A 22,696-nucleotide genomic window follows, 5' to 3' on the forward strand; every position below is an offset into this window, starting at 1 on the left:
AATTGTCAATAAACACAATCATTTATTACTTTGGGATGCTTGCCTGTGAAGCAGAAGGAGGTCTTGCTCCCAGGGCGGCTCGGGGGCGGGGCCTTGGGGCGGGATGTCTCTGTGGGCCGGAGCTCGGTGATGTGGGGGCGTGGCCTTGAGGGGCGGGATATTTGGGCGTGGGGGCCTTGAGGGGACGGGATGTCTGGGTGTGGGGCGGGGCATCGGTGATCTTGGGGCGGGATGTCGCTGTGGGCGGGAGCTCGGTGATCTAGGGGCGTGGCCTTGTGGGGGCGGGGCGGAGCCTCGGGAGGGCCTTTAGGGACTCATGGCAGCAGGGTCATGGCGGAGGCGGCTTTGGAAGCCGTGCGCAGGGAGTTACAGGAATTCCCGGCCGCGGCAACAGGTGAGTGGACTCTTTGGAGCGCTCGACGTCCTCGCCTCGCCCGTGGAGCAGCTCCGGGCCGCGGGCGTGGCCTTAGGTTTAGAGGGGACCGGGCGCCAGAACCGGGTGCGCCCCTGCCGCGACCTCAGCTCCCAGGCCACGCCGGCCTAGTCACTGGTTCCCCGGGTCCCTTGGCCACTTGCGCGGGCTGCTTGTAGCCCCACCCATCGCTTTTCGGGTGCGCTCTCCCTCCCGCCCCACATGTTAACAGTGGTTTTCGGGGGTGTGGACGTGTGTGTAGGGAAAATACCACGAAACCGTTTTCTACTTCAACAGTATGTGCTCAGTGACGCTAATTACATCCATTACACTCGGCGACCTTCACCACTATCCATTTCGGAGGAAATTTCCACCACACTGCACAGCAGAGCTGTGAGGGACTTGGGGCCTGTTTTGAGCCCGGTTCTGTCCTGTTGTCGTTCTTGCCTTTCCTGGCCTTTCCTGACCTGAAAGCATGTCCGGTGCCTCTGAGTCGGTTCTGACTCTTAATGACCCTCCATGTACAACAGCATTAAACACTGCCCACCCCGGGCCATCATTCAGATGCACCCAGGCTGCTTAGAACAGGCCTCCCTGTTCTGTGTTCAACTTTCACCTGCGCAGGAGGGGATTGAAAATAACACGGCTTGGGTCAGGTGCACGTCAGTCCTCAACGTCACATTCTTGCTTTTCAACATTTGAGGGGTCTTGTGTAGCAGATATACCAATGCAATGCATCATTTGATTCAGAAATGCTGCTGCTTCCATGGGCATTGATTGTGGGTCCAAGCAAGGCGAACCCTTGACCTCTTCAACCCTTTCTTCATTGATCATGACGTTACCTATTGGTCAGTTTGTGAGGATTTTGATCTTTACATTGAGTAGTAATCCACCCTGAGGACTACAATCCTCGGTCTTCATCAGCAAGGGCTTCAGGTCTTCCTCCCTTTCAGCAAGCAAGGTTGTGTGACCTGCATATCACAGGTTGTTGACAAGCCTTCTTCCAATCCCGATGCAGCTTTCTTCTTGTAATCCAGCATTTCTAATTACTTGCTTGGCATACAGAATGAGTAATTATGGTGAGAGGATACAACGCTGACACACACCTTTTCGGAGTTTAAACCATGCAGTATTCCTTTTGTTCTGCCTCTTGACCCAAGTCCAAGTTAAGTTCCGCATGAACTCAGGGAAGTGTTCTGAAATTACCCTTCTCAAGGATACCCGTAGGTTTTTTTTGGACCATTTTATTGGGTGCTCTTACAACTCTTGTTCCAAATGATACATCAATTGTATCTGACATATTTGTACATATATCCCATCGTTCCTTTCTAGACATTTACTTTCCATTGAGCCCTTGGGATCAGCTCCTCTTTTCCCTCCCTCCTCACCAACCCCCAACCATGTGGCCCCTTGATAGATTATAGATTGTTAATTATTTTCAGACTACCCATACTTTTATATGATCCACACAGTCAAATGCATTTGGCATAGTCAATAAAACACCAGGAAACAGACTCGTCTGCTTTCAGAGAATCTGCACTGTTCCTCATCCTTGTTCCAGGTCCTCTTCTGAGTAAGGCCTAACCCTCTGACAGCCTCCTGTCACAATGTACTGCTGCAACAGTCTTTAAATAATATTCAGCAAAATTTTACTTTCTTGTGATATTAATGATACTGTTCTATAACTTGAGCATTCTGTTAGGTCACCTTTCTTTGGAATGAGTACCAGTAGGGATCTCTTGCAGTCAGTTGACCAAGTAGCTGTCTTCCAAAATATATTGACAAATTTTATTATGGTGAAAGATATATAACCCAAAATGCCATTTTTAAGAATACAGTTTGGTGACAGCAACATTCATCAGGTTATGCTATCACCACTATTCATTTAATGTTTTAAGTTATTTCAAAATAGAAAATTGGTACCCCCCTCAACGGATTCCCTCCCTTACTTAAAAAGAAAACAACCCCAAACTAATTCACTGCTGTTATTCTCTTCAGAGCATGGAGGACAAGCACCCCTTTGTGTTTCCGAGACTTGCACTCACGACGGGAGCAGACAGCCTCTTCTTTCTCCCACAGAGCAATTAATGAACTTCGGTTTCTGTGAATTTACCTAGTCTTGATAGGTCATATAATAACATCTAGCATCTTTGTCAGTTAGCATGTTTTCAGAGTTCATCCATGTGATAGCATATAGCAGGATGTCCCTTCTCTCTATGGCTGAATGTGCGGATGAGTGAATAAACAAGATATTTATTCATTTAATGGACAGTTGAGTTGTTTTTGCATTTTGGCTCTCCTTTTTTTTTAATCATTTTATTGGGGGCTCATACAATTCTTATCACAATCCATACATCCATCCATTGTGTCAAGCACATTTGTACATTTGTTGCCATCATCAGTCTCAAAACATTGCTTTCTACTTAAGCCCTTGATATCAGCTCCTTATTTCCTCCCTCCATTCCCGCTCATCCCTCCCTCATGAACCCTTGATAATTTATAAATTACTATTGTTTTGTCATATCTACCACTGTCCAACGTCTCCCCTCACCCACTTTTCTGTTGTCCATCCCCTGGGGTGGGGGGTTATATGTAGATCCTTATAATCAGTTCCCCCTTTCTACCCCACCTTCTTTCTACCCCACTTTCCCTCTACCCTCCCCGTATCGCCACTGTCACCACTGGTCCTGAAGGGATCATCTCTCTTGGATTCCCTGTGTTTCCGGTTCCTCTCTGTACTTTTGGCGCTTCTTAATACTAAGACAGGAATATTGGCAACATGTGTCTGTTTGAGTCCTTACTTTCAAGTGTCTAGGCTATGCTGTATACCTAGGAATGGACTCGCTGGGTCTATGTAACTTTTGAGGAACACAGAGGCTGTCCCATTTTACATTCCCACCGGCAGTACAAAAGGGTTTCAATTTCTCCATATCCTTACCAATGCTTGTTAGTTGACATTTTTTCTCTCTTTCTTTTTTTAAAAATCATTTTATAGGGGGCTCGTACAATTCTTATCACAATCCATACATACATCCATTGTGTCAAAAACATATGTACCTTTGTTGCCATCATCATTTTCAAAACATAGTTGACATTTTTTCCTAACCAGATCTATCCTAGTGGGTGTGATGCAATATCTCATTGTGGTTTTAATTTGAATTTCCCTAATGTCAATCTGTGCTGCATCTCGTTAAAGTATTGAAAGGCTCCCATGAGACTTTCAGGACTAAAGTGTGCCTGACCCAAGTCAAGATGTTTCAGTCGCCTCCTATCCATGTGAAAGCAGGACCCTGAAAAGGAGGAAAACCCCAGAAGTATCTGCATTTGAACTTGGTGCTGGCCAAGCATAATGAAAGTGCCATGGACTGCCAAAAAGAGCAAATAAGTATGTCTTGAAGGAAGTATAGCCCGAATGCTCCTTAGATTCAGGGATGGAGAAACTTTGACCATGTCGTCAGGAGAGACTAGTCCTTGGGGAAGGGCACCCTGCTTGGGAAAGTAGAGGGGCAGAGAAAGAGAAGGCCTGCGACCAGATTGGTTGACACCGTGGCTGCCACCATGTGTTCAGACATGAGAACAATTGTGAGGCTGGTACCAGACTGGGCAATGTTTTTTTCTGTGGCACACGGGGTTGCTATGGGTTGGGACTGACTGGCTAGCCCAGCAGTGACTAATGAAGGAGCCTTGGTGACTGAAGAGGTTATGAATTGGGCTGCTAACGCCAGGGTCAGCAGTTTGAAATCACCAGCAGCTCTGTGGGAGAAAGATGAGGCTTTCCTCTCCTGTAAAGGGTTGCAGTCATGGAAGCCCACAAAGCCAGAATGTACTTGATGTCACTGTGCTCAATGACTGATAAAGGAGCCCTCATGTCGCAGTGGGTTAGGCCATTGGGTTGTGACCTGCAAGTTATGGTTCTAACCCACCAGCTGCTCCTCCGGAGAAAACGGAGGCTTTCCAGTCCAGTAAAGAATTACAGTCTCAGAACCCCTTGGGGCCATTCGACAATGTCTGATAGGGCGATAGGGTTGCTATGTTTGTGTTTATGAATGACTTAGCGACCAGAGCCATGGTGGCATAGTGAGTTACTAGTTGTTCAGTGGTTCAAAACCACCAGCCTATCCAAGGGAGAAACTTGAAGCTCTCTGCTCCCATGAGGGCTTAGAGCCCCTGAAGCCCACAGGGTTTCCAAGACGAAATCTACATGAGCGCCACCATGTCATCTTTGTCCAGTTTCAGAGCTGGTTGTTTCAAACCGCTGACCTTCCCTCCCTATTAGCTGCCAGGCTGTCTTGCCCCAAAGAGGGCAGCCGAGGAGACCCGACGGGGCAGTTCTGCTTCGTTCCATACCCACCCAAGCCCACTGCTGTCACCGCAGCTCCCACTCCGGCGACCCAGTGCGGGGTCTCCAAGATTGCTGGTCTTTATTTATTTTTATTTCAGTCCTATAAGATTTTCTTTTTTTAAAAATTTATTATTTTTATTTTTTAAATCATTTTATTGGGGGGCTCGTACACCTCTCATCACAATCCATCTATCCACTGTGCCGAGCACATTTGCACATGCGTTGCCGTCATCATTCTCAAAACATTTTCCTTCTACTTGAGCCCTTGGTGTCAGGACTGTCAGTCTTTCCTGGAAGCCTCATCCTCGCCTGGAACAGGAGGTGGGTTTGAATTGTTGACTTGCGGGCAGTCAAATGCCTATTCCACAGCCACCAGGGCTCCTGAAAAAAGAAAGAAAGAATCAAACACAGCCATGGAGTCATTTCTGACTCATGGAGACCCTGTCGGACAGAACAGAACTGCTCCTGGAATCTGTACTGGAGTACAAAGCCTCACCTTTCTCCCAACAAGTGGCTGGTGGTTTCAAACTGCTGACCTTGAGGTTAGCAGCCCAACGTGTGACCCCCTACATCAACAGGGCTCCTTAGAGTTGCCGTCAGTTTGCGTCGACTCCGTGGCACACATAAAGAATACATGGTTCATGCTGTCGGTCAGCTCTTCACGTGCTGCTTGGCCATGTGTAGATAGCCTCTTGGTAGAAATCACAGCTTGAGTCTTTGGCCGATTTTGACTGTGGGTGGATTGTCTTTGTTGTGAATTTGTAGGGATTCTTTATCTATTCTGGATATCAAACCCTTATCATTGGATACAAGATTTTCAAATGTTTTCTTCCTGTTCTACAGGTTGTTTAGGTTTCTTTCTGCTCTATAGGTTGATGAAATCTTTACTTTTTTCCTAACAGTTTTATTGGCATCTACTCAAATGAACAATGCAGTAAGTTCAATCACAGTTGTACAATTATCACCACAGGTTTAGGGCATTTTCTTTAGTCTAGTACCCATCCTTATTAGCTCTCCATTTCCCACCACCCTCCCCTGCCATACCCCCAGGAACCATTAATCCAGTTACCATCTCTAGATTTACCTATCCTACATTTCTTATATAGAGAAACATTAAAAATCAAAAAAGCTAACAACAATAACAAAGTTATAAAACAGATAAAAACCTCAATTGTAAATTAACAGGGATGTCTCTAAGGTGAGCCAGAGCCAATTGCAAACCATAGATCATGAATGGATTTTGGGTTCCCACTTAATCGTAGCTTCAAACTAAGAGCAATTAGTTCTTACATCATGGCCCCGCTCATTACTCACCCTCATGAAGGAAACACAGAAGATAGGAGTGCCATAGCAAAATTTCTGTGGTGCAGAAATTTGATGGTACCCGGCTATCAGATAGAACAGTGTCTGGGATCTTCCAAGCAAACAGCCATCTAAGTGAGATATCTACTAAGCCCACCCGGAGGAAGCACACCAACATGTGTGATCCTTGCAATGTAAATTATTGAATCCAAATCCGAAGAAGAAGAGAGTAGTATCCGAATTGAAATGGTGAGACCCTGACTTGCAGGAGGCTGTGGATGGCAGTGGAAGCCCCAGACACATTTGCAGGATCTACAATAGGGACTAAGCCTCCAATGCTTGCCCTCTTGAACACCATGGAGACAGGGGGATGACCTGGTTACCTGACAGAGTGTTGGAGGAACGACTATAGTAGATTAAAATGATAAATTCAATTTGAACAGTTCAAACCTTGTCAATCGATCCCCTCTCTGATATATTTTGTGCTTGATGGTTTTTAATATTTTCTGGTGTTTTTCCCCCCCCATATTGGGATTTATCTCTGTTGTAGTTTGTTACTGTGGGTAGCAATCTTGAATCTTTGCTCTGTGTTTTTAACTGTTTTTCGGTATATGAAAAGCCAGGATTGATGAGCTCATATCAAGGAGTTCAAGAAGGAAGAAAATGTTTTGAAACTAATTTTGGTAGAAATTTTACAGTACTGCTTGATGTGACTGATCTACGGAATGTTTATCTGGATTAGCTCTTAATAAAATGGTTTGAAAAGAAAAGATAAGAACCTCAATTGAAAAGAAAGCAGAAGATATTAAAAACTAGAGTGAATTTACATGGATCATAAGGGAGATCAAATGATAGGGTGCTAGATTTTAGCCTGACTGCATCTGCAGCAGTCCACCTTCCAGTGCACCCTGCGTGCCAGCAGGCTGCTCACATCCCTGTTGCAGGCTCAGAGGGGATTATTCAGGGGCTTCATCCACAAGTATTTCCTCTTCACTTAAAAATAGCAAACAAACAAATAGCTTTGAAATGGTGGACAGGGGATCAAATGATCAGAGTTTACATTTTAGCCTATGTACGTTGGCCATAACTGACTTTATAATGCTCTCTGGCTGATAATAGGGCTAGATCATATCCCTTAACGGTGATAGAAGGATGTTTTCGGAAGCTTAATCTATGTGTGGACCCTGCAGAAGGAATTTGGGCTTTCACCGTCATCCCTAGCCTTCTGCAAACCAGGTGTTCACAATTTAAGCTCTAATGCCAGTCCCTCCTTTAGATGTGAATTCTATTATTGACAGTCCTTGGATCACACAGGCTGGTGTGTTTTCCATGTGGATTTAGTTGACACCCATTTCTTTACTTTCTTAATGAACTTTTTTTTCTTTCATTTTGATGAAATCTAACATGTATTTTAAAAATCATTTTGTATTTTTTTATTTAGTAAGGATAAAACAATAGTAATGTAAAGACAAAAATACAAACAATGGGTAAGAAAGAAAAGACCATCACCAATATGTTGAAGGTCATGGAAGAAACTTTTGTCATGCAACAAGCAAGAGATCCTTGCACCTAGAACAAAATTCAGGTTGGGTCTAGACTCTCTAGATGGAGGTCAACTAGCCAGCTATCAAGTTTGACCCAGCACAATCAGCATTATAGTGTTCTATGTTTGATAGTAAGGCTGTTCCAGACCTTTGCCAGTGGCTAGAGAGGATCTGCCAGGGGCTTAATCTGACTAGACACTCTGCAGATGGGTTTGGAGTTCCCGCTGCCCTTCATAGCCTGCCACAAATTGAGTGTTCACAGTTTTAGCTCTGATAATTTTCCCTTCGTCAGCTCTGGATCACACAGCTGGTGTGCTTCTTCCATGTGGATCTAGTTGACTCCTCACTTAGATGGCTGCTTGCTTGAATGTAAGCCTTTAAGACCCCAGGCACTATTGCGATCGATAGCTGGGCACCATCTGCTTTCTTCACCACACTTTGCTGTAGCACCCTTATCTTCAGTGATCATTTCCTAAAGGCATGTATCCTGCCGGGCCATGTGATCAGAACTAACTGTTCTTGGATTGGGGCTAAGAGTTCAATGGGAGCCCAGAATCCATGTGCTCCCCCATGGGTTGGTTATACATGACTCTGGTTTATTTTGGCAGTTGTCTTATGACAAAATCAAAACACCAACAACAGCAGCAAATCCACTAGCAAACAAACAAAGGGGGAAACAAAACAGAACACTCAAAAAAAATCCCCAAAACAAGAAACAAAAAACACTCAAGCTAAAGGCAGGAAAACAAAAACCCCAGTAAACAAAAAGTACATTGTCAATCATGCCCCTGGGGTGTAAGGCGATTGAACTGGCAACTAATTAATTTTCCTAATGACCCCCACTGTCGGTTTGAGGAGTCTGTGGGAGAACAGATCCACTCTGAGCTGCCATGAGTTCTTTCCTGGCAGTTCAACCTCTGTCTTGGTGTTAGGGGCAGCCTTCCTTGATCAGTTCTTCCAAGTGCAGGTCCCGACACAATAGATCCAAACCTGTCATGCCACTGTTAGGGCGGCATCGAGGTACTAAATATGTGGTGTCCTTTTCCATTGGACATCCACCAGGCTGGGGGTTTCCCCCAAGGTCTAATGACTGCTGCTTCCCCCGCCCAGGAGCAGCCCCTATCCGCTTCCTCTCCCACCATAGTACCCTCATCCCTAGTCCAAGGGTGCAGGCAACTTGGAGGCAGAGCTCAGTTCATTCAGCAGGACCTCTGTGTTAAGCCCCTCTGGTGCAGCCTCTGTGTTCTGCCGTGCTGCCTGCACGGTCGGCGTCCAAGGTCATCATGGTGTTTAGTCCATGGTGTGGTTCACCGAGGGTTGGGTAGAAATGTATTTGTAGAGTCTACCCAGGAACAGGAAATCAGGTCCATTGTCTCCCTAACTTCCCTACAATCTTTGTTTAGCATCCCTTCCCAATGTGAGTTGACTTCTCCCCAGTCACCCACCACACTCACCAACAGAGCTATCAGGGTCTCTTCCAAAATGTAGATGCTCCCTTCCCTGGTCTTCGTTTGCTTTTCGGACAGGAGTCTCCTCCCCTCCTGAGAGGCCCATTGGTTTGCCCCAGCCTTGTCTCCATGCTGTACAGCCTCCTGTGGATGGCCATCTCCCATCCCCCCTCTTCAGGGGGTCGACCCCAGACCATGTGAGGTCTCCTCCCTCCAGGTGGCTCTTGGGAAGTGCATGAAAGGGAGGTGATGTGTGGTTCGTGGCCGGTAGGTAGGTTTCTCCCCTTTTGCTCAGGAATTGGCTTCTAAGATTTGTTTAATTGGTGTTGCTCCTTATAGTAGTGGACTCATACAATGCTTGTCCTTTTGTGATTGGCTTACTTCACTCAGCACAATGGTTTCCAGGTTCTTCCATGTCATGTGGTGTTTCATGCTTTCACCGTTTTTCAAGGGGGTGTAATATTCCATTGTGTGTCTGTACCATAGCTTCTCTATTCTTCCACTGTTTGGCATTTGGGCTGCTTCCAGTTTCTTGCTATTGTGAACTGTGCTGCAATGAACATGGGGGAGCATTCATCCACTCGTGTTGTGTCTGTATTTCTTTAGGGTATATGCCTAAAAGTGGTATTGCTGGATCACCTGGGATTTCAATTCCCAGTTGCTTTAAGTATCTCTGTATCATTTTCCCCAGTAGCTGTATGTATTGACAAGTCCACCAACAGTGCACTCGAGGTCGAATCTCTCCATGTCCTCTCCAGCACTTGTTGTTTCTGGGTTTATATTTTTTTTTAAAATTTGGGCTAGTAGCTTATGTATCTTGAAAATTATGTGATTTTGGAATTTTGCCCAATTAGCTCATTAGCTCTGGTAGCGTTTTTGAAGGATCCCTGGTGGCGTAATGGTTAAGAGTGGGCTGCAAAGTGCAAGGTTAGCAGTTCAAAACCATCAGCTACCACTCAGGAGAAAGATGGGGCTTTCTACTCTTGTAAAGAATTACAGTCTCCGAAACTTCCCAGGGCAATCCTACCTTGTCCCATAGGATTGCTCTGAGTTGTCATTTGGATGATAGTGAGTTTGGATTTTTTTAATCATAGTTTTATTGACATCTTACACAATCCAGTATATCCATTCATGTACAGTTCTGTGGTTCAACCCTATCATCAATGCTGTCAGCTCCCCATTCCCTCCCCACCCCTTTCCATACCCTCAGGGACTTGTTACTCCTATTAGCTGTTTCTGAAGAGTTATCTATCTTGACTTCCATGTCCGAACAATCTTAAATATGCAAATGGACATATGCAAATATAACAATTAATGAGGTAAAACAAATAAAAACCTTATAGCAAGGGGATAAAATCTTAACTAGAGGATAGTTATGTGGTTCATCATTGCCACACTGCTCTCTGGATTTCTCTTCCATTCCATGTGGCCCTTCTGAGAGAGCCTGTCCAATTCTTGGTGCATTTTGGGGTCTTCTACATGCATTCCCCCTTCACATCAATATGGTTGCATGTTTTTGAACTTCTGATACCTCTTGCTGTTGACACCTTATGATCACACAGGTTGGTGTGCTTTTCCCATGTGGACATTATTGCTTTCCTGCTAGATGGCTGCTTGTTTAACTACAAGCCTTTAAGACCCCAGACGCTCTGCCTTTTGATAGCTGGGTACCATCAGCTTTCTTCACCCCATTAGCTTATGTACCCTCATCGTCTTCAGCAATCATGTCAGAAAGGTGACTATCATACAGTGCCAAATTATTAGAACCAACAGGTCTTGTACTGTAGCAAGATTCAAGTAGAGACACAAAGTCCACCTGCTTCCTTGTTACGAGTAATGGATATATATATATATATATATATATATATATATATATATATATATATATATATATTTCCCCTCGCGTCCAATTTTTTGGAGTAGCTGTTATGAATTCTTCAGAATTTTCTGTGTACACAAGCTCATGTCACATGCAAATGGAGATTATGTTTGTTCTATTCTGATTTAGATGCCTTTTATGTCATAGCTAAAAATTCATTGTCCAGAATAAGATCTTGAAGCTTTAGCTTTGCTTTCTTCTAAGGTTATATGATTTTAGTTTTACCTTCAGGTCATTGATCCATTTGATACATGTGGGGGGGGGAAGGCCAGCCCCCCACAACTAATGGTGGGTTCGATAGACGCAGTTGTATGGTTAAAATAGATTAAGATTATAGTAAAGTCCTAGAGAACACGAGAGATAGAAGACAGATTGAAATAATGGAGTCAGACACATTTCATAGTAGCATGCTCATCTCAGCCTCACTTGGTGGTCCATGTGGAGATAGGGGGAGGGGGGGAGGACAAGGGGAAAGGGAACAGGGGAGCCAGCAAAAGGGAGAGGGAAAGGGAGAACTGAGGAGAGGCCAAGAAGGGAACCCAAGAGAGCTCTTTATTGCTAACCCAGGCCTATATATCTTTGGGGGATGTGCAAGACCAGTAATTACAGGTAAAGACATACATCACAGGAAGGGGTTGCACTATAGGGTATACAGCAATGAGAGGGGGACAATCTAGAGATATACACAATAGGAAGAGGAGGGATTGGGGGCACACATGTGACAAGGGCGGATCCTAGATTCAGGATGGCAGCTTAACTTTGAATGTCACTGAGCTGGTTTGACCTGTTTTCTGGGTCTCCATAGAAACCATTATCAGTAGGGTGTAAACTCTTCCTATGGGAACCAAGCTAATGGTCACAAGCATTTAGGGAGAACTAGCCCATTGTCCTTAACAGCAGGGAGGGGGGGGCCTCTACATGCCCTGGGAGCAGACAGTTGTCTGGTCAATGACTGCCTTCAGGGAGGATGTCTACAAGCATCTGGCCTCCCACCATATGCTGGCAAATAGGCTCTAGTGTTTGACATGTCTTTGGGGAGACAAAGCTGGGGAGAAGTCTCTTTATAATTCCACATACATGATGTAAGGTATCGGTCCATTTGCATTCATTCCTTTGCATGTGGCGACTCAGTGATCATAGCACTGTGTATTGAATAAGTGAGTCTTCCACCATTCACATAATTGTCAAATCACAAGTTACCATAGGTGTATGGGTGTATTTCTTGATTCTCATTTCTACTCCTTGGCCTGCCCTCTTAGGAGTACCACACTATTTTGATGATTGTGGCTTTGTTAGAACTCTCGGGAGATCAAGTTGTACCTCGTTAGAAAGAATTCACGCCGGAGCCTGGTTCGTGATCCAAGTGAGTTTGATGAGAGGCAGAAGAAGTTTCAGGTTTTACATGGCACCCATAGGACTCCTCCCGACCTTGCAGCCTGGCTGAAGCTGCTCATCATCACGCAAAGATCTCTCCTTCCCTGCGACTCTCTGCTCTCTGTTAGATCTCTCCCGCTCCAGCTCGCTCTCCCTTCTCCCCCTCCCCCTCCCCCTCCCCCACCCCTCCCTTTTCATGGACTCCAGGGGGAGGCGTGGTGGACGACCCCAGATGGACCCCATTGGCTGAATTGAATTCACCTGGCTCAGGTGGGCCGATCCAGGTTTAGCACCCACCCAATCCCACTGGCAGGAAACCTGAGCCTCTGAGCATGTGCAGTGTGTTGCTCTTTGTTCCCTTGCCTGACTCTCTGGGCATGGCTTAAGGGGCATCCCATCCCTGTGCTAGTCTGCCTAACAACGTTACAGTACATTTTTTAATTGGAAAAGATGAAACTTCCTATTTTTAAAAATTTATTTTTTTATTTTATTTTGAAACCTCCTATTTTGTTCTTCTTTTTTTCAAGATAATTTTTACTGTTTGAGGCCCTTTGCAATCATGTGAATTTGAGAATTGACTTTCCGTTCCCCTAAAAGGAACATAAAAGCTGTTGGAATTTTTATAGGGATTGCAGATCACTTTGGTCATATTGTCATCTTAACAATATTAAGCCTTCTAATTTATTTATGTCTTCTTTAAATTCTCTCAGAAGTATTTTTAGTATTTGTCTCCCTCATTAAATTATTCCTCAGTCCCATCTACATGTAACCTCCTTTCTGGGAAATGGGCAATGTGACGGTGGGTGAGGGGAGACGCGGGGCAGTGTAAGATAAGATAAAATAATAATTTATAAACTATTAAGGGTTCATGGGGGAGGGGGAGGGGGAGCGGAGAGGGAGGGGAGGGGAAAAAAAGGAAAAAGCTGATTCCAGGAACCCAAGTGGAAGACGAATTTTGAGAATGATGAGGACAACGAATGTATAAGGGTGCTTTACTCAATTGATGTATGTATGGATTCTGATAAGAGTTGTATGAGCCCCAATAAAACGATTTATTAAAAAAAATTATTCCTCAGTCCTTTAGTTGTTTAGATGGTATTAGAAATGGAGTTGTTCTCTTTCTTTCCTTTTCCGATTGTTTGCTGCTGGTGTATGGAAGCACAACAGATTTTTAAAGAATCTTTTTATTAGGGACTCATACAACTCCCATCACAATCCATATACACATCAATTATGTAAAGCACATCCGTACATTCATTGCCCTCATCATTCTCAAAACATTTGCTCTCCACCTAAGCCCCTAGCATCAGGTCCTCATTTTTTCCCTTCCTCCCTGTTCCCCCCTCCCTCATGAACCCTTGAAAATTTATAAATTATTATTTTGCCATATCTTTCCCTGTCCGATATCTCCCTTCACCCACCCCTCTGTTGTCCATCCCCCAGAGAGGAGGTCTCATGTATATCCTTGTAATCGGTTCCCCGTTTCCAACCCATCCTCCCTCTACCCTCCCAGCATCACCACTCACACCACTGGTCCTGAAGGGATCATCTGCCCTTGATTCCCTGTGTTTCCAGTTCCCATCTGTACCAGTGTACATCCTCTGGTCTAGGCAGACTTGCAAGGTAGAATTGGGATCATGATAGTGGGGGAGGAGGAAGCATTTAGGAACTTAAGGAAAGTTGTATTTTTCATCATTGCTACATCGCACCCTGACTGGCTTGTCTCCTCCCCGAGACCCTTCTGTAAGGGGGTGTTGTCCAGTGGCCCACAAATGGACTTTGGGTCTCCACTCTGCACTCCACCCCTCATTCACTATGATATAATTTTTTGTTCTGATGATGCCTGATACCTGATCCCTTCAACACCTCGTGATCACACAGGCTGGTGTGCTTTGTCCATGTGGGCTTTTTTTTTGCTTCTGAGCTAGATGGCTGCTTGTTTACCTTCAAACTTTAAGACCCCGACTCTATAGCCGGGCACCATCAGCTTTCTTCCCCACATTTGCTTATGCACCCATTTGTCTTCAGGGATCAAATCAGGGAGGTGAGCACACAATGATATGAATTTTTGTTCTTTGGTGCCTGATAAGTGATGGCTTCAGCACCTCTTGATCACACAGGCTGGTGTGCTTCTTCCATGTGGGCTTTGTTGCTTCTGAGCTAGATGGCCGCTCGTTTACCTTCAAGCCTTTAAGACCTCAGACGCTATTATCTTTTGATAGCCGGGCACCATCAGCTTTCTTCACCACATTTGCTTATTCACCCGCTTTGTCTTCAGCAGTTGTATCAGGAAGGTGAGCCTCATAGAGTGTCAATTTAAAAGAAGAAAGTATTCTTGCATTGAGGGAGTACTTGAGTGGAGGCCCAAAGTCCTTCTGCTACCTTAATACTAAACCTATAAATATATGCACATAGACCTGTAAGGTCTCTCTCTCTGGGACTAAATTTCAGCCTCGGTCCTTGGCTCTGCACGAGAAAGATTTTATGCCGAAGCCGGGCTCATGATCCAAGTGAATTTAATGAAAGTTCAAAGAAGCATCAGGTTTTACTCGGCACCCATAGGATTCCTTTGACCATGCGGCCTGGCAGAGACTGCTCCGGGACACGAAAGGATCTCTCCCCTCCCACGGAGATGACCAGACCACCCAAGCAAGACCCTCTCCCTCTCGGTTCCTGCCTTCTTAAGGGTTCCTGGGGGACGTGTGGTGAACGACTCCAGGTCGATCCCATTGGCTGAATTGTAGTAACCTGGCCCAGATGGGCTGCTCCAGGTGTAACGCCCATCTCCACCCACTGGCGGGAAAATCCAGCTTTGTCCTTTGCTGGTTCTCCTGGGCATGCGTAAATGGACTTCCCAATTACCTAGGCTAAGCTACCTAACAGATCTATTTCCCCATCATCATATATAAACATATTTGCCTATGTACATGTCTTTATCTAGACCTCTATAAATGCCCTTTGCCTCCCAGCTCTTTCCTCTATTTCCTTTTTTGACTTTCCTCCTTTCCCACTATCATGCTCAGTCCCCACCAGGGTTTCAGCAATTCCTCTTGGTTACATTACCCTTGATCATGCCCTACCAAGCCTCCCACACCCTCCTCACCACCGATTTGGGTCACTTGTTCCCTTGTCCCTGGGTTTGTTAACACCACTACCTTTCCCCCCACTTCCCCCTCTCCCATGCCCCCCCGGAACTGTTGGTTCCATTGTTTTCTCCTCCAGATTGTTCATCCAGCCTATCTTATTTAGACAGACCTGAGGAGGTAATAACATGCACAAAAACAAGACAGAGCAAAACCAAGAAACAATATACAGCAAAACAACAACAAACCAATGACAAAAACCAAAACAAAACACAATAAGAAAGAAAAGCTTGTAGTTAGTTCAAGGATTGTTTGTTGGCCTTTAGGAGTGTTTTCCAGTCCAGTCTGTTGGGGCACCATGCTGGCTCCAAAGTCCACCTTCAGCATTCCCTGGGGACCTCGCCACTCCAATCCCTTGCTGTTGCACCCCTTTAGTGTTTTGCCTCAGTGTGGCAGGATCATATTGGGTGCATTTCCCACACTGTGTCTCCATTGTTGTCCCCTGTAGGGCTATGAGTCAGTGAGGGGCGCCATGTCTCCTAGTGGGGCTGGCCATGTGGTCCTCTCTGTGAACTGGCTGTTCTAATTGGAAATATCGTCCTCATGGCCTGGTGGTCCAGGATGTGCTCCACTCTCCTCGTTCCCCTTCCTCTGCTCCCGTGTGCTCTGATCAGATATGTCCCTCTCCCAGAGCTTCAGATTCACTGCCGCCCTTTGAAATAAATTCTTCTGGGGGGAGGGACAGGTGTCCATTTAGTAGTTGGGATTGGGACTGGCCCCCCAAACCTCTCCACTGGTTCCCTACTGCATGCTGGTATGCTGCATTCACATCTTGGAGCATTGGGCTGAAGTCTGGTCCCTCTTTCCCTGTGGAGATAAAAACAATACCCGCTCCCCTTGGGTGGGTTAGTGAGGCTGAAATTCTTTAAGAGAGCAGACAGCATCTATTTTCTCCTGAGGAGTGGCCGATGGGTTTGAACCACTGACCTTGCTGTTAGCAGCTACCGGGGTTCCTTACAGTTAGCCATAGGCACACTAAATGAATAGACAGTAGGTTAGAAGATAAATGTGGGGAAATCAGGTAAGTGGAATGAGGGGCTCCGGGATGGAGGTTCAATAGAGTGAGTAGAGCGGGCCTCAATGAGGAGGTGGCACTTGGGCACAGACTCAAGGGCAGGGAGGGAGGGAGTGTGCAGACACCTGCGGGGCCAGTTCACGGAAGGCAAACACCCTGAGTGGGAGGGAGGTTGGTGCGCTCGGGATAGGGAAGTGTTTTGCCCATGTGTATTTTGGTTGGTTAAATTCCTAGCAGAGGACTTATGGGGTCAAAGGAATTGACTAGATCTCTTTTGAAATTCTCTCGTTTCAAAGCCCTGGGATAGAAGAGTGACCGTACCCCAAAAGAAATCTATTCAAATGTAAGAAAATCAAAATGGAAGAAGAGTAGAAAACATAAAGGGGCTAAAAATAGCAGTTACCACCTCTGTTAAGAATTTCTGTGAGAATCTCAGGGGTTTACTGAGCCTGAGTCATCTTCCGGGGTGCCTGTTACAGTGGGCTGGCACAGCTTGGCCACGTGTCACCCCTCCAGGTTCCTGTATCTACTAGGCAGGATCCTTCTTGCCTCTTTGCCAGTGACTTTCAAGTACCAATCAGCTCTTCCCTTTCCACCCTCCCAGGTCCCCTGGGACCTTCCTATTCAGCTCCAATTTCTGATCTAGCTAAAGACATCCCCACTTTCCCACTGACCTTGAGACTAATCGGATGACTTCACCGGAGGCGCGCGACCTTGTGGTTCACGGGGAGGGCAGTGGCCTTGAAGCACAGGGGGGACCTTCCACTCTACCCAAGGGAAAGAATGGAGGGAGCTGCAGGGCCAGGGAGCAGGGAGGGTGTGTGGTAAGGGGCCGGCTCCAGGCAGAGGCTAATCAGAGGAGAAGAATGGGTTGGGCCCCGTTACCAAGGCCAGGCAGACTTTATTCTCCAAGTGGTAAGTCATCAAAGGAGGTTTGCTCAGAGTGACAACATGAGGCTGCCTTTCAAGAAGATGTCTGGAGCTGGGGTGATAAATGCTTTTGGAAGGAGGGGAGTTAAACCAGGGGAACCAGTTAGTTCACTGTGGCAGGAGATATTGTAAGCCTTTCATCCAGTCATTAAACCAGTGTGTACTGGGGATCTTGGGCGTGCTGGGCACTGTGCTCCATCCTGGGAAGGTGTAATCCACACCCCCACCCTCATGGAGATCACATTCTAGCCGGGGACAGAGACAGCTATCCAGTGGAAATCAATTGAGTAGATAGTATATTAACCTGTTTGCAAACCTGTCACTGGAGTCGTAGAACTGCCCCGTATTGTGTCTGAGGAAACAGATTGGCCACCACGTCTCTCTCCCGAGGGGCACCTGGTGGACTGAGATCAACCCCCTCCTGGTTATCAGCCACGTGCTTAAGCACCGTGCCACCACCAGGGCCCATAGATAGTGTGCTTGACGGTGCAGGTGGTCAAGTGGACATGCACGCAGGAAGGGAACGAGGGATTTTTCAGAGCCCCGGGGTGGTGTCCATGATTAAGCATTTGTCTTACTAATGGGAAGGTCGGGGCACTTTGCCTACTCCTAAAGGACCCCCAACGAAATGCAATCCTTTTCAGAAAAGTCAGGGCCACAAACTGTGGAGCAAAGGTCCACTCTGACATCCCGGGTCACCAGGAACCAGAATCGACTCGAGGGCAACTGTTGTTTGTTTACTAGAAATGGTTGTGGGCTGGGGCCGGGAGGGGGTGGGCGGGGGTGGGCGGTGGGTGGTGTGGTTCACAAGTTTCTAAAGAAGAAGGATAGCCAGCTGGGGGAAGGAAGGTTCTTGGGGTGACTTGTGAGTGGAGGGGCCCCAAAGGAGGTGGCATGGGAGAGGGAGAAGGTGAGGGCGAGGGAGGTTGGGAGTGTTTGTAGGTAGACGCGGTGAGACGAGGAGCCAGCCAGGAGCACAACAGGGAGTCAGTGATGTTTATGAAGGGTGCGATGAAGGGCAGCGAGAGAAAGCCACCCAGGCAGCACACAGCACGGTACCATCATGGAAGACCCAGGGCGTTCAGGTGATAGGCATGTCTCCCCGATGAGGCTGTCAGCATCTTGAAAGGACCCATTCACACTGACCAAGCCAAGTGCTGAGCACATTCCAAAATATTCCGTGAATATTCGCAGTTGGAAGGCATTCTTCCTTCATCTTGCTGCCCCCAGCCACGGGGAGCTCCCTGCGTGGTGCCTGAGGCTGCTTTTCTATACTTCGCTAGAGGTCCGCCACTGCAGCTAGGGAAGCTAACCAAGGGTCTGGCCCCAGGGAGGACTGGGGTTTGGGCCAAGCAGGAGTCCCGCTGTGTTAGCCCCAGTTGACCAGAGAAACAAATTCATAGACACTTATATGTGTTTTAAAAGAGAACTTTATGTCAAAGAAAAATTGTACATTAAGAAAACATCCCAGCCCAGTCCAGATCAAGTCCTTAAGTCTGATGTTAGACCATATGTCCGATACCAGTCTATAAATCCCTCTTCCTACTCACGAAACACAAGCAATGATACTGATGCAGGAAGATCACAGGCAAGTGGGTGGAAAGTCTTGTGGACCCAGTGGCGGTGGAGGCATCCCAGCGCTAGCAGGGGTCTCCAAGTGGCCCCTGTGGCTCCATGGCTCTAGTGTAGCTCTGTGTGTCTTGTCAGCAGGAATGTCTCACAGGAAGCTAGCTATTGATTTCCGTGAGCACCTCCAAATGAGGTCATCAAACTGCAACCTGAATGACAGCTTAGACTCCACCCCTCCACAAGTTGACACCAGAGTATGTTGCTCACCTGCTCTTGGGCTGTGTGGCCCCTCCTGGAGTAGGCGTGCGGCAGCCTCCTCCTTGAAAATCCCCTTCTATTTCTGGTGGTCCAGAGTCTCTTGGTCCCTCCCCAGTGAGCACTGCCCAGTGATACCCTGTGGCCTGCCCAGAGAGGGCATCTCATCCGTAAGTGTCTGGGTGCTGTTTATGTCAACATCTACCTCCCACCCCACTTAAGAGCTTGGCGTGCCTCCAACCGTGCCCTACCTGGATGAGGCCCCGATGCCACTGCACTTCTACCAGGACTGGGTCTGCCCCAGCAGGCCCTGCATCGTGCGCAATGCCCTGCAGAAGTGGTTGCTCCCCTATCTGAGGTGGGTGCAGCCCTGGGCTGGGCTAGGGTGATGGGCGAGCTGTCTTGTGGCATGTGGGCATGCTCTTAGAGCCCCTTCCCCTAGGGCCACGGTGGGCGCCACGGAGGTGAGCGTAGCGGTGACCCCAGATGGCTATGCTGATTCCATGCGCGGAGACCACTTCTTGATGCCAGCCGAGCGCCTGCTGCCCCTGTGAGGTGTGTTGGACGTCCTGGAGGGCAGGGCCCGGCATCCTGGCGTGCTCTACGTGCAGAAGCAGTGCTCTAACCTGCTTACCGAGTTGCCCCAGTTGCTGCCCGACTTGGAGCCCCACGTGTCCTGGGCCTCCGAGGCTCTGGGTGAGAGGGGGCGACTGAGGCAGAGGGCAGTCATTGAGAATACACAGCAGAAGCACACACCAAGCTTCTCCGCTGACAGCTCAGTGACATTGATTGTCTTGGCCCACATCCACCACCCCATGGCCAGGGTCAGGCCCTGCCGCCCTGAAAGCCTTGACTGTTGACCGACTGCAAAGGATTAGGCCTCTAACTTTTGCCTGTGGGGGGCTGGGCCCACTCCCCAAGCCCTCCACACCATGGCCTCTTCGCCACTTTTCCCTGGGATGCCACTCGCTCGCACGCAGCACCCCCGCCCACATCCCGTTGGGTGTTATCCCAGACCAGACCTGCAGAGGACAACCGCTCCTAACTCTCCTCCTCTGTCCTGCAGGGAAGATGCCAGACGCGGTGAACTTCTGGCTGGGGGAGGGGGCCGCAGTGAAGTCCTGTAGGTGTCTCTGGGATGCAGGGACAGGGAGGAGCCAGGACGGGGCCAAGGGTGCGAGGCTGGCCTGGATGGTCGGTCTACAATTCGGTGAACAGAGGAGGAGCTGCGTGGCAGCGTGGTGGGTGGGATGACTTTGGTGTGGGGGCGCACTAGACATCTCTCAGAGGGCACGTTGGCCCTGGAGGTGAACTTGGGAGAACCCTATGCGTGGATATTTACCTCTTTGGAGAGATGACCCGCATGGGGGGCGTGGTGAGTGCCAAGTCCCTGGTGGCTGGGATCTGGAATGCCCTCCACCCCAGCCCCCCCTGGGCATCTCCTGGAGTCTGGTTTGACTATGTCGTTGAGAATACACAGAGCAGAAGCACACAGCAAGCTTCTACGCTGACAGCTCAGTGACATTGATTCAGTCCCTCTAGTTGTTTCAAACGTTCTCACCCTCCCTTCCCAAGTTCTTCTCCCTGAAGGAAACGAGGGGACTTCAGAAACTGTGTAGAAAATAATGGGATTCCCCCTCCCCCCTTATAAATTCATTGTCCTCCAGGATCCTGGCTGTTCTTTGAAGAGGCTGTTTTCAGTCTGAGCCCGGATGGAGTTTAAAAGAGCACCATGCTCATGGCAGAGAGATGGAGATCCTTTACTGGCTAAGTTGAACTAGTACTGGGCGTAAAGGGGACATCAGGGGACACTTTGGATGGAAGGTTGAAATCTTTATTCGCAGGACTTTCTCGATTTTACACCCCTGGCTGTCTTGAGGCGCAAGGCTCTGGGTGGGCAGGTTCTGCCTCTCATGTGCCCTGCTCCGCCAACTCTGCCCAGTACCTTCTTTGTGTTGGCAGTGCACAAGGACCACTACGAAAACCTCTACTGTGTCCTCTCTGGAGAGAAACATTTCCTGTTACACCCGCCCAGCGACCGACCCTTCATTCCCTATGGTAGGGCTGGGGCCTGCCTTACGCATGGGCCTCAAACCAGAGGAAGGGTAGCGAGACTTCCTTGCCTGTGTCCCTGGGGCCAGGCAGCCAACAGGAGAGGCTGGGAGGAGGTGTGAGGGGCTGGGGGCACTCTTTGCTGAGCTCCCCCTTTTTCTCTGGCATCAGAGCTGTACACCCCAGCAACCTACGGACTCACTGAGGCGGGCACCTTTGAGGTGGTGGATGAAGAGGCCATGGAGAAGGTGTCCATCTTGGCCCTGGGCCTCAGGGAGGGGCGAACTCATCCATCTCAGGCAGAGAGGGGGCCCTCTGGGCTCCGAGGAGCAAGCGGGCCCCAAAGGTCCTGGGAAGGTGGCCCCTTCCTCCATAAGGTCCCGCCTTCTGGGGCTGGCTTCCCAGGGCGGAGTGGAGGGAGACCTTTGGCCCTTACCTTTGGCAAGGCCAAAGGCCGAGTTCCCCGGTCCTGCTCCGTCCCCAGGTTCCCTGGCTTCCACTGGATCCCCTGGCACCAGATCTGTCCCGGTACCCACAGTACCGTGGGGCCCAGGCCCTCTGCTGCACCATGAAGGCTGGCGAGATGCTCTACCTGCCGGCCTTGTGGTTCCACCACGTTCAGCAGTCCCAAGGCTGCATTGCTGGTGAGGAGCTGCCGGCCTCGGCCAGCGGGTGGGCTGGGAGGCTCTGGGTCAGAGCTGGGCCACCCACTCATGTGCTTGCTCTCCCCACAGTGAACTTCTGGTACGACATGGAGTATGACCTCAAGTATAGTTACTTCCAACTGCTCGACACCCTCACCAAGGCCTCAGGCCTGGACTAGTGGAGCCCCCAGGGAATGTGCCCCCCCTCACAGCTCAGGGGGCACTCTGGCTCCTCCCCAGATGGGCCCCCACAGAGACACCCTGCAGTCTGTCTGACCCAAAACCCCGTTTGGGTTGGGACCGACCCTGGAGACTATCGTGGGTGATAGGAGGAGGACCAGGAAGTGCCAGGCAGGTGTCTAGGTCAGGGTTCCCAGAAAGCTGCCACGAAGGTGAAGCAGCCCCGTGGGTGGAGGCCAGCTGCGGCATCCTCCCTCCTCTGTAAAGCTGTGAAGTGGAGATAATGATGGTCCCTACCTTTCTGGCTGCCCTGGGGCCTGGAGAGGGTTTCTGTAAGGGCCCGCTCACTCGCTCGAAGAATATGCTCAATAAAGCCGGGGAGGCTCCATGTGGTACCTGCTCCTTGTGGCTTTCTGTGTCTCCGGGATGGCGGGGAGGGTTCAGATGGAAACATCAGAGAGAGGAGCTAGCTCCCTGTCTGTCCAGGGACCACAGCTTGTACTCCGGTCTGGCCGGCAGGCCAACCCTGTTTTAACTCTCTGCCAGGGCTCGTTGACTGGGACTCTGGTTAGCTTCGCGATGGGGTTGGTGGCTTGGGGACTAGCCT

General features: G+C 48.5%; 1 pseudogene; it reads left to right on the forward strand.

Annotated features, from left to right (window-relative positions):
* Positions 1 to 316: 316 nt before the first annotated feature.
* On the forward strand, positions 317 to 22,088 carry LOC142440571 (bifunctional peptidase and (3S)-lysyl hydroxylase JMJD7-like; annotated as a pseudogene).
* The last annotated feature ends 608 nt before the right edge of the window (positions 22,089 to 22,696 follow it).

The sequence above is a fragment of the Tenrec ecaudatus genome, chromosome 2 (genome assembly GCF_050624435.1).
Source record: "Tenrec ecaudatus isolate mTenEca1 chromosome 2, mTenEca1.hap1, whole genome shotgun sequence".
In the NCBI taxonomy this organism is placed as follows: Eukaryota; Metazoa; Chordata; class Mammalia; order Afrosoricida; family Tenrecidae; genus Tenrec; species Tenrec ecaudatus.